This window comes from Scyliorhinus torazame, chromosome 19 (genome assembly GCF_047496885.1).
Source record: "Scyliorhinus torazame isolate Kashiwa2021f chromosome 19, sScyTor2.1, whole genome shotgun sequence".
Lineage (NCBI taxonomy): Eukaryota > Metazoa > Chordata > Chondrichthyes > Carcharhiniformes > Scyliorhinidae > Scyliorhinus > Scyliorhinus torazame.
This window is the reverse complement of record NC_092725.1, coordinates 47,964,205-47,979,841: the sequence shown is the minus strand read 5'-3', so window position 1 is coordinate 47,979,841 and position 15,637 is coordinate 47,964,205. Positions and strand designations below refer to the sequence as shown.

The following is a 15,637-nucleotide window of genomic DNA, read 5'->3' as shown; positions in this document are numbered from 1 at the left end:
GAGGAGTCTGCACGTTCTCCTCATGTCGGTGTGGGTTTCCTCCAGGTGCTCCGGTTTCCTCCCACAGTCCAAAGGTGCGCATGTTAGGTGGATGGGCCATGCTAAATTGCCCCTAAGTGTTCAGGGGTAAGTGGGATTACGGGGTTGCAGGGATAGTATGGGGTTAGGCTGCTCTTTCAGAGGGTCAGTTCCGACTCAAATGGGCTGAATGGCATCCTTCTGCACGGATTCTATGATTATTGAAACAGGTAAGATTACTGAGGGGGCTTACGTACTGAGAGGATGTTTCCTCTCTTGGGGGCACTGTTTAAAAATAAGGGGTCTCCCAGTTAAGGTGGTATTGAGGTGGAATTTCTTCTCTCGGAGCGTTGATAGTGTTTGGGCTTCATTACCTCAGTGAGTACTGGAGTTTGGGTCATTAACAACATCAAGCCCCTTGTCAGCATGGCTAATCCTGCTTTCCCAAAAAATTTATAACCTGGGAATATTTATCTCCCAGCTTTGTACCCAGTGATGCCACACAGGTTTGGTTAGACTTGCATTCTTAATTCACTTGTTTTATGCATTTTGCATATAAAACATTTAATTGGCAACAGGCCCTGGCCTGCCATAATTGTGCCTTGATGCTTTTAACACATTTTTACTTATCACATTCCTTTTTTTTAATCATGTCTGGCATGTTTTAATCAGTCAATTTGTTGTATCCTATATTTGTTTCAAATGTGAATATTATTTACATTATCTTTAGCACTATTGGTGACATGGACTTTGTGTCTTTTTGTAATCTTTAGGTTTAAAAAAAAAATTTTGTTTCTATTTTTGCTCTTTATTGATTTAACTCGAATATCACTGTGTGATGGGGTTATTAGGATCTTACAGTTAGATTCTGTGTGTCGCGGGGTATTGGCCTGTTACTGTGTATTGTGACCACAGATGAGTCCATACGAGAGGCTTACAGAAACTGGTTATTTATTATATAAGTCACTATTTACACAATGTTCACACTCAGCTCGGTTCCCACTCGGGCCGAGCTCTTTTACATAGTTTTTTAAAGTTCATTTCTGGGATGTGGGTGTCGCTCGTTAGGCATTCATTGCCCATCCCTAGTTGCCCTTCAGAAAGTGGTGGTGAGTTTCCTTCTTGAACAGCTGTAACCCTTGAGGTGTAGGCACACCCACTGTGCTGTTAGGGAGGGAATTCCAGGATGTTGCCCCAGCGACAGTGAAGGAACGGCGATATATTTCCAAGTCAAGGTGTTGAGTGACTTGGAGGGGAACCTCCAGGTGATGGAGTGCATAGGTGTCTGCTGCTCTTGTCTTTCTAGATGATAGTAGGTGTGGGTTTGGAAGGTGCTGTCTAAGGAACCTTGGTGAGTTACTCCAGTGCATCTTGTAGGTGATACACACGGCTGCCACTGTTTATCAGTGGTTGAGGGTTTGAATGTTTGTGGAGGGGAGAACAATCAAGCGACTGCTTTGTCCTGGATGGTGTTGAGCTTCTTGTGCTCATCCAGGCAAGTGGAGAGTTTTTCATTGTACTCCTACTCCTGACTTGTGCCTTGTAGATGGTGGACAGGCTTTGGGGGGTCAGGAGGCGAGTTACTCACCATAGGATTCCTAGCCTTTGACCTGCCCTGGTAGCCGCAGTATTAATATGACTAGTCCAGTTCAGTTTCTGATCAATGGTAACCCCCAGGATTTTAATTGTGGGGATTCAGTAATGGTAATGCCATTGAATGTCAAGGCGCGGTGCTTAGATCCTCTCTTGCAGGAGATAGTCTTGCTGCATTTGGAAGTGGACTGCTTCATTGTCTGAGGATGAAGAGGTGCAGCAGGCAGGAGCTTTTGCAGTTTCTGGCACTCACTACATTGTTGGGCCAGACGCTCTATCTCCGCATCCAGGCCCGACCACCAGACATAGCTGCATGTGAGCATTTTCATTCTGGACACTCCCGGATGTTCAGTATGAAGGTCCTTCAGTATGGGACCATGATACGAGTCCCACAGAGGAGGATGCGTCATCCGCACTGATCTCTGCTCTTTTGGTGGTAAAGCTCTCTGGGTAATTTCTGATGCTGGCCCCCGTATAGCATCATCTGGCGAACTTTGAACTATTGGGGCCTGTTTGTGTCCACTCATGTATTTGGGTTGCCGTAACTGGTAATGTATCCATGAAGTGCATCGTCTCTGGGGGGCGTTGGTGGTCTCGTCGACAGCAGGAGTTGACTCATCGCATCCACGTTCCCGATCTGCGTGCCAGGCCGATGCTTCAACCTATACACGGACGCCGCTGGTAATGGGGCCCACCTCTGGATTCTGGCCGACGCTATGAGCGGAATGGCCTTACCCTCCTTGAAGAGTCCCAACAGTGGTTTGTGGTCCATCAACACCGTGAAACGACGGCCGTAAACATACTGATGGGACTTCTTGACAGCAAAGACCTTCTTTCTCGATATGCGCATAATTACGCTCAGCCGCAGCCAGTGTTCTGGAAGCGAATGCAACCGACCACTCGCTGCCATCGTCGATGTGACAAAATGGCACTGATGCCGTATGGCGCTCTCTATGCCCACTCCTGATTTTTTTTTTAAGCAGGGCGTGCAGCGGGGGGGGGGGGGGGGTGGGGGGCTAGTCTGGTTGCGAGGCCCGGGATAAATTTGCCCGAGTAGTTTACTAGTCCCAGAAGCGATTGTAGTCCGGTTGTGTTTTCCGGTGTGAGGGTTTGTTTGATGACACGCTCCTTTTCCTCCACTGGGTGTAGACCCTCCCGGGAGATGACTTCTGTGAGGTGAAAAACGCATTATCTCTGTTGAGGTGTGAACCCATCTCTGAAAAGCGGCTGAGTACCTCATCCAGATTTATAAGGAGAGGCTGGATAGACTGGGACTTTTTTCCCTGGAGCGTAGGAGGCTTAGGGGTGATCTTATAGAGGTCTATAAAATAATGAGGGGCATAGATAAGGTAGATAGTCAACATCTTTTCCCAAAGGTAGGGGAGTCTAACACTAGAGGGCATAGGTTTAAGGTGAGAGGGGAGAGATTCAGAAGGGCCCAGAGGGGCAATTTCTTCACTCAGAGGGTAGTGAGTGTCTGGAATGGGCTGCCAGAGGTAGTACTAGAGGCGGGTACAATTGTGTCTTTTAAAAAGCATTTAGATAGTTACATGGGTAAGATGGGTATAGAGGGTTATGGGCCAAGTGCGGGCAACTGGGACTAGCTTAATGGTAAAAACTGGGCGGCATGGACTGGTTGAGCCGAAGGGCCTGTTTCCATGCTGTAAACTTCTATGATTCTATGATTGCTCAAGTGCTCGAGCTGATCAAAAATCCAAATGGACCACCACAAGTGGCAAACCCCACAGAATGTTTTCCATAACTCGCTGGAAAATGAAGCAAGCTAATGATACGCAGTGTTGCTAACTGTTGGTTGGCTCTTAATTCGTAATTTGCTCTGTTTGTTTAACCTTTGCTCTAGAGTCACGAGGTGTCTTTATGATACCGCCACAAGGTTCAAGTTCAAGTAATGATCAATAACTCAACGCACCAATTAGTAAGATTCAAATCAAAACACATTTATTATACACAGTAAATCACTACTCATGCATAAACTCTACTTTCTAGACTATTCTCTATCACTAAAAGGCCTGTACTTAGCTTCGGACTGGCCCACCAGGTCAGGGGAACAAATGGCCTTTCGTTCAGGTCCTGAGTCTGCAGGATTCAAAAGCTGATATGGACTGGTAGCTAGGAGCGTCTATCTCGTAGCGAGCGTTGACTGGAGACTGACTTGGTTGGTGCGGCAGCTGGGCAGTTCACTCTCAGGGGTTGATTCGCATTGTTGAGTGACCCTGCCAAGAAGGACGATTTGAACTTGGGGGCTTTACTTTGTAGTCTCCAGGGGCTTCCCGCCCTTCGGGGCGGACCCCGTACCTTGTTCCAAATGATTGGACTGCGTTCCGATCACTTGGATCGATTTCTCCAATACTGAAGTTGTTCCCTGATCGCTGGGCAGTCCCTAAATGTCCGTTGGCCTTCCTTTGTCTTCGCTCCTGCTGGCGCCGAGGAGTCTGGCTTGGCTATACTCACCTTAACTGTTGCAATTGTGCCTTGGAATTGCTCATTACTATGCAGATGGATGCTGGTTTCAGTGCTGTCTGGTTTTTTTGCAAGTTCCAATACACATGATTTCTGCACTTGCTCAATTTTGCCTGTGTTGGGTAAATTTCCCTTCAGTCTTTGTGGTTCTCCATTTTAAGTCGGGAAGTGGCCAACCCAGGTGGCTACACTAGAAAGGCAGTCGAGTGTACTCAGTCAACTGTGGATATTTATCGTCACGTACTGCCGAGATGCGGGGTCAAACTCCAATTGTAGGTATGCATGGCTCATATCGAGCTCTGTGACCTCCAGCCACTTTTGCGTATAAGCCTTCGATCCGCAGCATTGGGTACTGGTCCAATTTGGAGGCTCTGTCCACAGTCAGTTTATGGTCGCCACTGTTTGCAGGAGAGGATCTCAAAGAAATCACTAAATGCCAAGGGCTGCTGGTCCTTGCATCAAGCTGTTTATTTCGCCGGTGGGAGACGGTGTCTGTTAAAGTCCCAGATCATCTCCCCACAGTACAAAGGAAAACATCCATTGTTATATATTTTTCAAAACAGCTACACAGCCCATTTCGGCTGGACCTTGTCCAATAATACCGATAACATACATTAGTTATATATCCAATTAAATTTGACTTTATGTAAAGTGAGTTGGTACCGAACTTTATGAAGAAGTCACTCATACTAACTGTTAAAATTATCTTTCCTGCCTGCGTCAGTGACCTTGGACTGGTGGGGATACATAAGGCTCCTTGTCCTGTGGAGCTGTTATCACTCGCTGGTGAAGTCCTCCCTAGAATCTCCCATGTCTGTTTCCCATTCGATGCCTTGATATCAGTCATTCCTGTCTCCCTGACTAACTCTGCTGTCTGTAATTAGATGCCGGGACGTTGAGTGTCTTTAAGACAGAAGTTGATAAATTCTTGATTTCTCGAGGAATTAAGGGCTATGGAGAGAGAGCGAGTAAATGGAGTTGAAATCAGCCATGATTGAATGGTGGAGTGGACTCGATGGACCGAATGGCCTTACTTCCGTTCCTATGTCTTATGGTCTTATGATGTTTTTTATACCAGTTGGCAACTTAACCCAGCTAATGGTTGTTTAGGAATGTGGCTAATTCAGCTAAAGGCCATTTTGTGTCTTTAGTATTGCTAACTCAACTAACATCCATTTTGTGTAACATCTTTTTAATTGTACGTCTGTCCTTTCTGATATTAGTAATTCTTAGGTTATAAAACCACATTCATTGTTTATACACCATCTAGTCCTCCAAATTGCCTCTTATGCAGGCATCTAAGTCAATGGGTACCTTTTGTCTAAAAACGTTCTTTCTAAATCTGACTTCAACAAAAGGTGAACAGTTTGTCCGGCTTTAGAATAGGGACTACCAGTGCTGCCCAGTCGGAGAATTTCACCTGCCTGATGATTTCCAGGTCATCTAGCCGTCCGGGCCCCACCTCAATCTTTGGTAGCAGCGCGTAGGGATTTGGGTAAGCCCGAAAATGTTCAGGTTGTGTGTCAGGGTCTACATGAATTTTCACCATGGCTCCTTTTATTTTCCCCAAGACAGCCTGGAAAATCTCGGGGTACTTCCCCAATATCCAGTAGAGGCTTCCGGAGCACAACTGGAAACTTTGCTGCCAATCAAGGTGGAGATGTTGCAGCCAATCACAGTCTTGTAAACTGGGGCCTTGTGCTTTCACTATAATCAGCGGTAACTTGAGGGACCACTGTGGTCATCGTAGTGCCCGCTATGGCCAGCGGATCTCCCACATATGTGACTAATCTTGCCTCAGTATTCTGCAATTGCAGGCATTGTACTCCAGATTTCATTTTCTCAAATGTTTCCCTGCCAATGACCAAGACGACGGCTCCCATGTCCAATTACATATCCAAGGAACAGTCGTTTACTTGATTGGTGATTCTATATCTGGCAACTTTGGGTGCCGGGAAGCAATTTTGTTGCATGCACTCATCCTCTGGATGTTCTCAGAGAAAGGTGTGTGATCTGGGTTGATGCCTACCTCTCGCGGAGCAGCGGGTTGACTTTCGGCCCCGTGGTTTCTGCTTCTCCGACTGCAGGCTCTGCATCATAGAACATAGTACATACAGTGCTGAAAGAGGCCATTCGGCCCATCAAGTCTGCACCGACCCACTTAAACCCTCACTTCCACCCTATCCCCTTAACTCAGTAACCCCTCCTAACCTTTTTGATCACTAAGGGCAATTTAGCATGGCCAATCCACCTAACCTGCAGATCTTTGGACTGTGGGAGGAAACCGGAGCACCCGGAGGAAACCCACGCAAACACGGGGAGAACGTGCAGATTCTGCACAGACAGTGACCCAGCGGGGAATCGAACCTGGGACCCTGGCGCTGTGAAGCCACAGTGCTATCCACTAGTGCTACCATGCTGCTCTAATCGTCTAAGATCTTTCTCTGCACATGCGGAGGACAGGTCCTGCCTGGTCGACTCAGTCCTAGACCATCGGCCCTGACCTCGGCAGTGTTCCACCCAGGGTGGGATTTTGGTGAATCCCATTTTAGGGGGCACCATACGCCGGGAGGGAGCGCTTCCCACACTATTGACTTCCATTCCCTGCAATCCTGCACTCCCATCTCTGCACTCTCTCTTGGCAGAGAGATCTTATGGCCTTCTTTAAGTCTAGCAGCGGCTTGGCGAGCAACATTTGTTGAGTCTCCATCTTACGCACGCCACAGACCAATCTATCCCGTAGTATTTCGGAAAGAGGAGGGCCATATCACAAAACTCAACCAGATTCCTCAGATGCTTCAAGAATTCAGTCACAGACTTCCCTGGGGTTCTTCTTTCATCCGTGTTAAAATGATACCATTGCACAATGACCGATGGCTTGGGGTCGGAATGGTTTGTCACTAGCATTACCAGCTCCCCAAAAGACTTTGTGTCTGGGCATGGGGGGGTACATTAGGCTTTTGATTACACTGAAATGGACGCTCCACACACAGTCAACAATCTCACTGTTGCCGCTCGGCGCCCGTTATATCGTTAGCCCTGAAAAAGTAGTGCATGCGTTCTGTGTATTGCATCCAATCTTCTATGCTTACATCAGACGCATCCAATCTCCCAAACAGCAGCATTTTGAAAGTAGTGAAGACCTTTCAAAAGGTCTTCACTACTTTCAAAACTCGTACCACTTCCCCAGTGGTACGAGTAGAGGTGGCCTGGTTTCCAACGATTAGCACTGCCGTTTGCATCCGAACTTTATCCTTGTCGCCAATATTGTGACCACAGAGGAGTCCACATGAGAGGCATCAAGGAACTGATAATTTATTATTTAAGTAACTATTTACACAATGTACACAGGTCCCAATCAGGACTTCTCTGCTCGGTTCCCACTTGAGCCAAGCTTTTATACGTACTGTCCATTGATCTGCTGATTGGGCCTCCGCTTCTTGGAGGAACTTGCAAATAAATAAAGATAGATTTGGGGTGAGAAGGGATGGGGTGTGGGGGGGGGGAGAACCTCCATCAGAAGCCCCCTTCTGACTTGGGACAAACTCCCTTAAGACCCGGTGACCTCACTCCACCACCGGCCTATTACCCCCACGGCCCCAGTCACCCACCTTGCGACATCCACTAGGTCTTCCCTTCCCTCCCTGCCCTGGGACTCCTGACACTTACCAGGGTCTCTAGTTCTCCAGATTTTACCTCAGGCAGCAGTGTACAGTTCCTCTCCCGGGTGAGGGGCCGAAGCCCTGCCTAATGCCAATCAACGCTCATCTGAGCATTAATTGGCTGGGGGACAGCGGAGTCGCAGGGAACACATTCCCCACCGACTCTTTTGATGGTGATGGCCAAGCCCTCACCATCCTAAACATTAGGGCACAGGTCTGATTTTAACAAAGCCCTGAATGGGAACATAGGAGCAGGAGTAGGCCATTCAGCCCATCAAGCCTGCTCTGCCATTCAATGAGATCATGACTGAATGATTACAGAAAAACTTTCTCACTCTTATAATTGAACTCCCTCTCAAAGCCTACCCTTAATCCCTTGCCGCGTGTGCCTGGTGCTCTGATAAGGACTATGATTGTCTGAGGAGATGCGTCTGACTAATCTGTGTAACAGCTCATCCTGCGGGCAGTGACAATTGAAGTTTAGAATTATTTGCATTTCACAGTTATTTGTGTGGCACCTCTAATAGCTACTCGCTTGGTGTGTGAAATGTGTCCGTCTGTCCCCAAGTATTCCATCTGCCAGCAATCCTGCCATTGAATGGAGAGTGAGAAAAATGCTACATCTTAATCTATTCTTAATATCATTAGCAATTAGGATAATCCATGCTGCGATCTGTTTGTGCTTCTTTCTGATGAGATTTTGCAGGTTCAGCAGGTTACTGATGATGCCAAAAAAAGAAAATTCTCCAATTCTAATAAAATGTTTCACACTGACGTTCACACATTGCACTGAAGAGTTAGAGAATCCCAAGTGGAAATACCATGTTGTACCAAATAGGCGTGAGCCTGATCTCCAGGCCAGCTATGATCACGCCTCCATCACTGATTACTAAAGGATTTATGTCAACAGACTGAATGGAAATGGGTCAAAAGTGTTAGCGAAGGAATGTCTGAGGGAATAACACTCAGAGTATGCGGCAGAATGAAGGGGAACATGCTGGATGGAGGTTGGGGAGTGTGCAGTAATTTGTAGTAGGTTTCCTGAATGAGGGTGGGAATTAGACTGGGATGGTGCAGGCCAGTGGCTGGGAACTAGATGGATAGAAGTTGGAATTATGCAGGCCAGTGGCTGGTAATTTACAGGATGGAAGTTGGGATTGTGCAGTCAAGTAGCTGGGAACTTGCTGGATGGACTTTGGAATTGTGCAGGTCAGTGTCTGGGAACTTGCTGGATGGACGTTGGGATTGTGCAGGCTAGTGGCTGGGAGCTTGCTGGATGGACTTTGGAATTGTGCAAGTCAGTGGTTGGGAATTTACAGGATGGAAGTTGGGATTGTGCAGCCAAGTGGCTGGGAACTTGCAGGATGGACGATGGGATGGTGCAGGCCAGTGGCTGAGAACTTGCTGGATGGATGTTGGGATTGTGCAGGCCAATGGCTGGGAGCTTGCTGGATGGAAGTTGGAATTGCGCAGGCCAGTGGCTGGGAAGTTGCTGGATGGACATTGGGATTGTGCAGGCCAGTGGCTGGGAACTTGCTGGATGGACATTGGGATTGTGCAGGTCAGTGGCTGGGAACTTGCTGGATGGAAGTTGGGATTGTGCAGGTCAGTGGCTGGGAAGTTGCTGGATGGACGTTGGGATTGTGCAGGTCAGTGGCTGGGAGCTTGCTGGATGGACATTGGGATTGTGCAGGTCAGTGGCTGGGAAGTTGCTGGATGGAAGTTGGGATTGTGCAGGTCAGTGGCTGGGAGCTTGCTGGATGGACATTGGGATTGTGCAGGTCAGTGGCTGGGAACTTGCTGGATGGACATTGGGATTGTGCAGGTCAGTGGCTGGGAACTTGCTGGATGGAAGTTGGGATTGTGCAGGTCAGTGGCTGGGAACTTGCTGGATGGAAGTTGGGATTGTGCTGGTCAGTGGCTGGGAAGTTGCTGGATGGACGTTGGGATTGTGCAGGTCAGTGGCTGGGAGCTTGCTGGATGGAAGTTTGAATTGCGCAGGCCAGTGGCTGTGAAGTTGCTGGATGGACATTGGGATTGTGCAGGCCAGTGGCTGGGAACTTGCTGGATGGACATTGGGATTGTGCAGGTCAGTGGCTGGGAACTTGCTGGATGGAAGTTGGGATTGTGCAGGTCAGTGGCTGGGAAGTTGCTGGATGGAAGTTGGGATTGTGCAGGTCAGTGGCTGGGAGCTTGCTGGATGGACATTGGGATTGTGCAGGTCAGTGGCTGGGAAGTTGCTGGATGGACGTTGGGATTGTGCAGGTCAGTGGCTGGGAGCTTGCTGGATGGACATTGGGATTGTGCAGGTCAGTGGCTGGGAACTTGCTGGATGGACATTGGGATTGTGCAAGTCAGTGGTTGCGAATTTACAGGATGGAAGTTGGGATTGTGCAGCCAAGTGGCTGGGAACTTGCAGGATGGACGATGGGATGGTGCAGGCCAGTGGCTGAGAACTTGCTAGATGGATGTTGGGATTGTGCAGGCCAGTGGCTGGGAGCTTGCTGGATGGAAGTTGGAATTGCGCAGGCCAGTGGCTGGGAACTTGCTGGATGGACATTGGGATTGTGCAGGCCAGTGGCTGGGAACTTGCTGGATTGATGTTGGAATTATGCAGGCCAGTGGCTGGTAATTTACAGGATGGAAGTTGGGATTGTGCAGTCAAGTAGCTGGGAACTTGCTGGATGGACTTTGGAATTGTGCAGCTCAGTGGCTGGGAACTTGCTGGATGGAAGTTGGGATTGTGCAGGTCAGTGGCTGGGAAGTTGCTGGATGGAAGTTGGGATTGTGCAGGTCAGTGGCTGGGAGCTTGCTGGATGGACATTGGGATTGTGCAGGTCAGTGGCTGGGAACTTGCTGGATGGACATTGGGATTGTGCAGGTCAGTGGCTGGGAACTTGCTGGATGGAAGTTGGGATTGTGCAGGTCAGTGGCTGGGAACTTGCTGGATGGAAGTTGGGATTGTGCTGGTCAGTGGCTGGGAACTTGCTGGATGGACATTGGGATTGTGCAGGCCAGTGGCTGGAAAGTTGCTGGATGGACATTGGGATTGTGCAGGTCAGTGGCTGGGAAGTTGCTGGATGGAAGTTGGGATTGTGCAGGTCAGTGGCTGGGAGTTTGCTGGATGGACGTTGGGATTGTGCAGGTAGTGGCTGGGAACTTGCTGGATGGACATTGGGATTGTGCAGGTCAGTGTCTGGGAAGTTGCTGGATGGAGTTGGGATTGTGCAGGTCGGTGGCTGGGAACTTGCTGGATGGATGTTGGGATTGTGCAGGCCAATGGCAGGATGAAGGCTGAGAGTGAGCTGGAGGAACGTACTGAGGGTGCAAAATGAGTTGACATGAATACTGGAAAGGGGCAGGGAAGCTGCCGGATGGGGGCTGGGAGTCTGGTTGGTGGCTGGCTGGATGAAGGTTGTAGTGGAGCAGTTTGGGTGTGATTCAAGGCATGGAATGAGCTTTTGAATGCCCAGGCAAGGCCTGGTAATGAAATTGGAGATTACCAAGGAGCAAGGCGGGGAGTATGAGGGACTGCCTTGAGCAGCAATCAGAATATTCAATCTGGGTATCCTCGCACACCAGTCACTGAATGTAAGCATGCAGGTGCAACAGGCGATAAAGAAGGCAAATGGTATATTGCCAGTACAGGAGCAGGGTTGTCTTGCTGTGAGTTTACAGGGCCTTTGTGAGGCCACACCTGGAATATTGTGTGCAGTTTTGGTCTCCTTATCTCAGGAATGATGTTCTTGCTCTAGAGGGAGTACAGCAAATGTTTATCAGACTGATTTCTGAGATGGCGAGACTGACGTACGAGGAGAGATTGAATCGGTTAGGATTGTATTCACTGGAGTTCAGCAGAACGAGGGGTTTCTCATAGAAACCTATAAAATTCTAACAGGACTGGGCAGGGTTAGATGCAGGGAGGTTGTTCCCGATGGTGGGTGTGTCAAGAACCAGGGGTCGCAGCCTGAGGATACAGGGCAAACCATTTAGGACAGAGATGAGGAGGAACTTCTTCACCCAGACAGTGGTGAGCCTGCGGAATTCATTACCACGTAGTTGAGGCCAAAATATTGTGGGCGGGATTCTCTGTTGTCTGACACCAGTATCGGGGTCCATGATGCGGCGGAGAAACTGGATTGGCCCCAGGCGTCAGCGGGCGCCGGAATCGAGATCCGTGACCGCACGCCAGCGGGAGGATATCAGAGAATCCTCCCTATGCTCACCCTATGCTCCGGCCCTCCATGATATTCTGGTCATCGGGGCCGAGAATCACGTGGGCGTGGATCGCTTGTGGTCTCTTGAGTGTGACCCTGGCGTGGTGGACCTCGCGGTGGGCCAAGGAGGTAACTCCATCAGGGAGTTGCCCCCAGAATCCGTCCGAGGGCAACCCCCCCCCCCCCCCCCCCCCCACAATGCACTACATGCCCATCCCTCTTCTGCCAGAACTTCAGACACATACCCCCCCCCCCCCTCCACCGGGACCCCATGAATAGGGAGACCCCCCTCCCCGGCACCCCTGCAGTGGGAGACCCCCCTCCCCCAGGGACACCTGTAATAGTGAGACCCCCCCCCCACAGGGACAACTGCCTCAGGGGAAATAAGGGAATATGCAGGAAGGACCCCTACAATATTTAAGGCTGAGATAGTTAGATTCTTATCAGTAAGGGCATCAAGGGTAACGAGGAAAGGGCAGGAAAGTGGATGTGAGAAATGTGGGATCAGCCGTAATTCTATTGAATGGCAGAGCAGGGGCCTACTCCTGGTCTTATTTCTTATGGTAATGGTCTCTCCCCTCAGAACACAGGGGGTGAACCTACACTTCATGGACTGCAGCAGCAGTTTAAGAAATGGCTCACCACAACCTTCCCAAAGGCAATTAGGGTTGGGTGCCAAAAACTGACCCTGCCATTGATGCCCACATCCTGTAATATAATAGAAGAAAGAGAGAAGAGTACATCTCCTCATGCTTGGACAGAATACAATACAATCTAGAGCAGTTCAACAGAGTGGGAAACAGATTTTGGAAAGGTGCAGAAGTCATAGGGTAGTAGTCATGGGCGACTTTAACTTCCCAAATATTGAGTGGAAACTCTTTAGATCAAATAGTTTGGATGGGGTGGTGTTTGTGCAGTGTGTCCAGGAAGCTTTTCTAACACAGTATGTAGATTGTCCAACCAGAGGAGGGGCAATATTGGATTTAGTACTGGGTAATGAACCAGGGCAAGTGATAGATTTGTTAGTGGGGGAGCATTTTGGAGATAGTGACCACAATTCTGTGACTTTCACTTTAGTAATGGAGAGGGATAGGTACGTGCAACAGGGCAAGGTTTACAATTGGGGGAAGGGTAAATACGATGCTGTCAGACAAGAATTGAAGTGCATAAGTTGGGAACATAGGCTGGCAGGGAAGGACACAAGTGAAATGTGGAACTTGTTCAAGGAACAGGTGCTACGTGTCCTTGATATGTATGTCCCTGTCAGGCAGGGAAGAGATGGTCGAGTGAGGGAACCATGGTTGACAAGAGAGGTTGAATGTCTTGTTAAGAGGAAAAAGGTGACTTATGTAAGGCTGAGGAAACAAGGTTCAGACAGGGCATTGGAGGGATACAAGATAGCCAGGAGGGAACTGAAGAAAGGGATTAGGAGAGCTAAGAGAGGGCATGAACAATCTTTGGCGGATAGGATCAAGGAAAACCCCAAGGCCTTTTACACATATGTGAGAAATATGAGAATGACTAGAGCGAGGGTAGGTCCGATCAAGGACAGTAGCGGGAGATTGTGTATTGAGTCTGAAGAGATAGGCGAGGTCTTGAATGAGTACTTTTCTTCTGTATTTACAAATGAGAGGGGCGATATTGTTGGAGAGGACAGTGTGAAACAGATTGGTAAGCTCGAGGAAATACTTGTTAGGAAGGAAGATGTGTTGGGCATTTTGAAAAACTTGAGGATAGACAAGTCCCCCGGGCCTGACGGGATATATCCAAGGATTCTATGGGAAGCAAGAGATGAAATTGCAGAGCCGTTGGCAATTATCTTTTCGTCCTCACTGTCAACAGGGGTGGTACCAGGGGATTGGAGAGTGGCGAATGTCGTGCCCCTGTTCAAAAAAGGAACTAGGGATAACCCTGGGAATTACAGGCCAGTTAGTCTTACTTCGGTGGTAGGCAAAGTAATGGAAAGGGTACTGAAGGATAGGATTTCTGAGCATCTGGAAAGACACTGCTTGATTAGGGATAGTCAGCACGGATTTGTGAGGGGTAGGTCTTGCCTTACAAATCTTATTGAATTCTTTGAGGAGGTGACCAAGCATGTGGATGAAGGTAAAGCAGTGGATGTAGTGTACATGGATTTTAGTAAGGCATTTGATAAAGTTCCCCATGGTAGGCTTCTGCACAAAGTAAGGAGGCATGGGATAGTGGGAAATTTGGCCAGTTGGATAACGAACTGGCTAACCGATAGAAGTCAGAGAGTGGTGGTGGATGGCAAATATTCAGCCTGGATCCCAGTTACGAGTGGTGTACCGCAGGGATCAGTCCTGGGTCCTCTGCTGTTTGTGATTTTCATTAATGACTTGGATGAGGGAGTTGAAGGGTGGGTCAGTAAATTTGCAGACGATACGAAGATTGGTGGAGTTGTGGATAGTAAGGAGGGCTGTTGTCGGCTGCAAAGAGACATAGATAGGATGCAGAGCTGGGCTGAGAAGTGGCAGATGGAGTTTAACCCTGAAAAGTGTGAGGTTGTCCATTTTGGAAGGACAAATATGAATGCGGAATACAGGGTTAACGGTAGAGTTCTTGGCATTGTGGAGGAGCAGAGAGACCTTGGGGTCTATGTTCATACATCTTTGAAAGTTGCCACTCAAGTGGATAGAGCTGTGAAGAAGGCCTATGGTGTGCTCGCGTTCATTAACAGAGGGATTGAATTTAAGAGCCGTGAGGTGATGATGCAGCTGTACAAAACTTTGGTAAGGCCACATTTGGAGTACTGTGTACAGTTCTGGTCGCCTCATTTTAGGAAGGATGTGGAAGCTCTGGAAAAGGTGCAAAGAAGATTTACCAGGATGTTGCCTGGAATGGAGAGTAGGTCTTACGAGGAAAGGTTGAGGGTGCTAGGCCTTTTCTCATTAGAGCGGAGAAGGATGAGGGGCGACTTGATAGAGGTTTATAAGATGATCAGGGGAATAGATAGAGTAGACAGTCAGAGACTTTTTCCCCAGGTGGAACACACCATTACAAGGGGACATAAATTTAAGGTGAAAGGTGGAAGATATAGGAGGGATATCAGAGGTAGGTTCTTTACCCAGAGAGTAGTGGGGGCATGGAATGCACTGCCTGTGGAAGTAGTTGAGTCGGAAACATTAGTGACCTTCAAGCAGCTGTTGGATAGGTACATGGATTACGGGAAAATGATATAGTGTAGATTTATTTGTTCTTAAGGGCAGCACGGTAGCATTGTGGATAGTACAATTGCTTCACAGATCCATGGTCCCAGGTTCGATTTCGGCTTGGGTCATTGTCTGTGCGGAGTCTGCACGTCCTCCCCGTGTCTGCGTGGGTTTCCTCCGGGTGCTCCGGTTTCCTCCCACAGTCCAAAGATGTGCGGGTTAGGTGAATTGGCCAATGATAAATTGCCCCTAATGTTTAAATTGCCCTTGGTGTTGGGTGGAGGTGTTGAGTTTGGGTGGGGTGCTCTTTCCAAGAGCTGGTGCAGACTCAGGGGGCCGAATGGCCTCCTTCTGCACTGTAGATTCAATGATAATCTATGATTAATCTAGGACAAAGGTTCGGCACAACATCGTGGGCCGAAGGGCCTGTTCTGTGCTGTATTTTCTATGTTCTATGTTCTATGTAATCCCAAAGTACACGATTTTCAGTCTTGCC

At 48.6% G+C, this 15,637-nt stretch overlaps 1 protein-coding gene across 3 annotated transcripts in view; it reads left to right on the top strand.

Annotated features, from left to right (window-relative positions):
- The window catches only part of dgki (diacylglycerol kinase, iota), a 558,727-nt gene that overhangs the window by 73,466 nt on the left and 469,624 nt on the right, over positions 1-15,637 (top strand). The gene's annotated exons all lie outside the window — the stretch shown is intronic.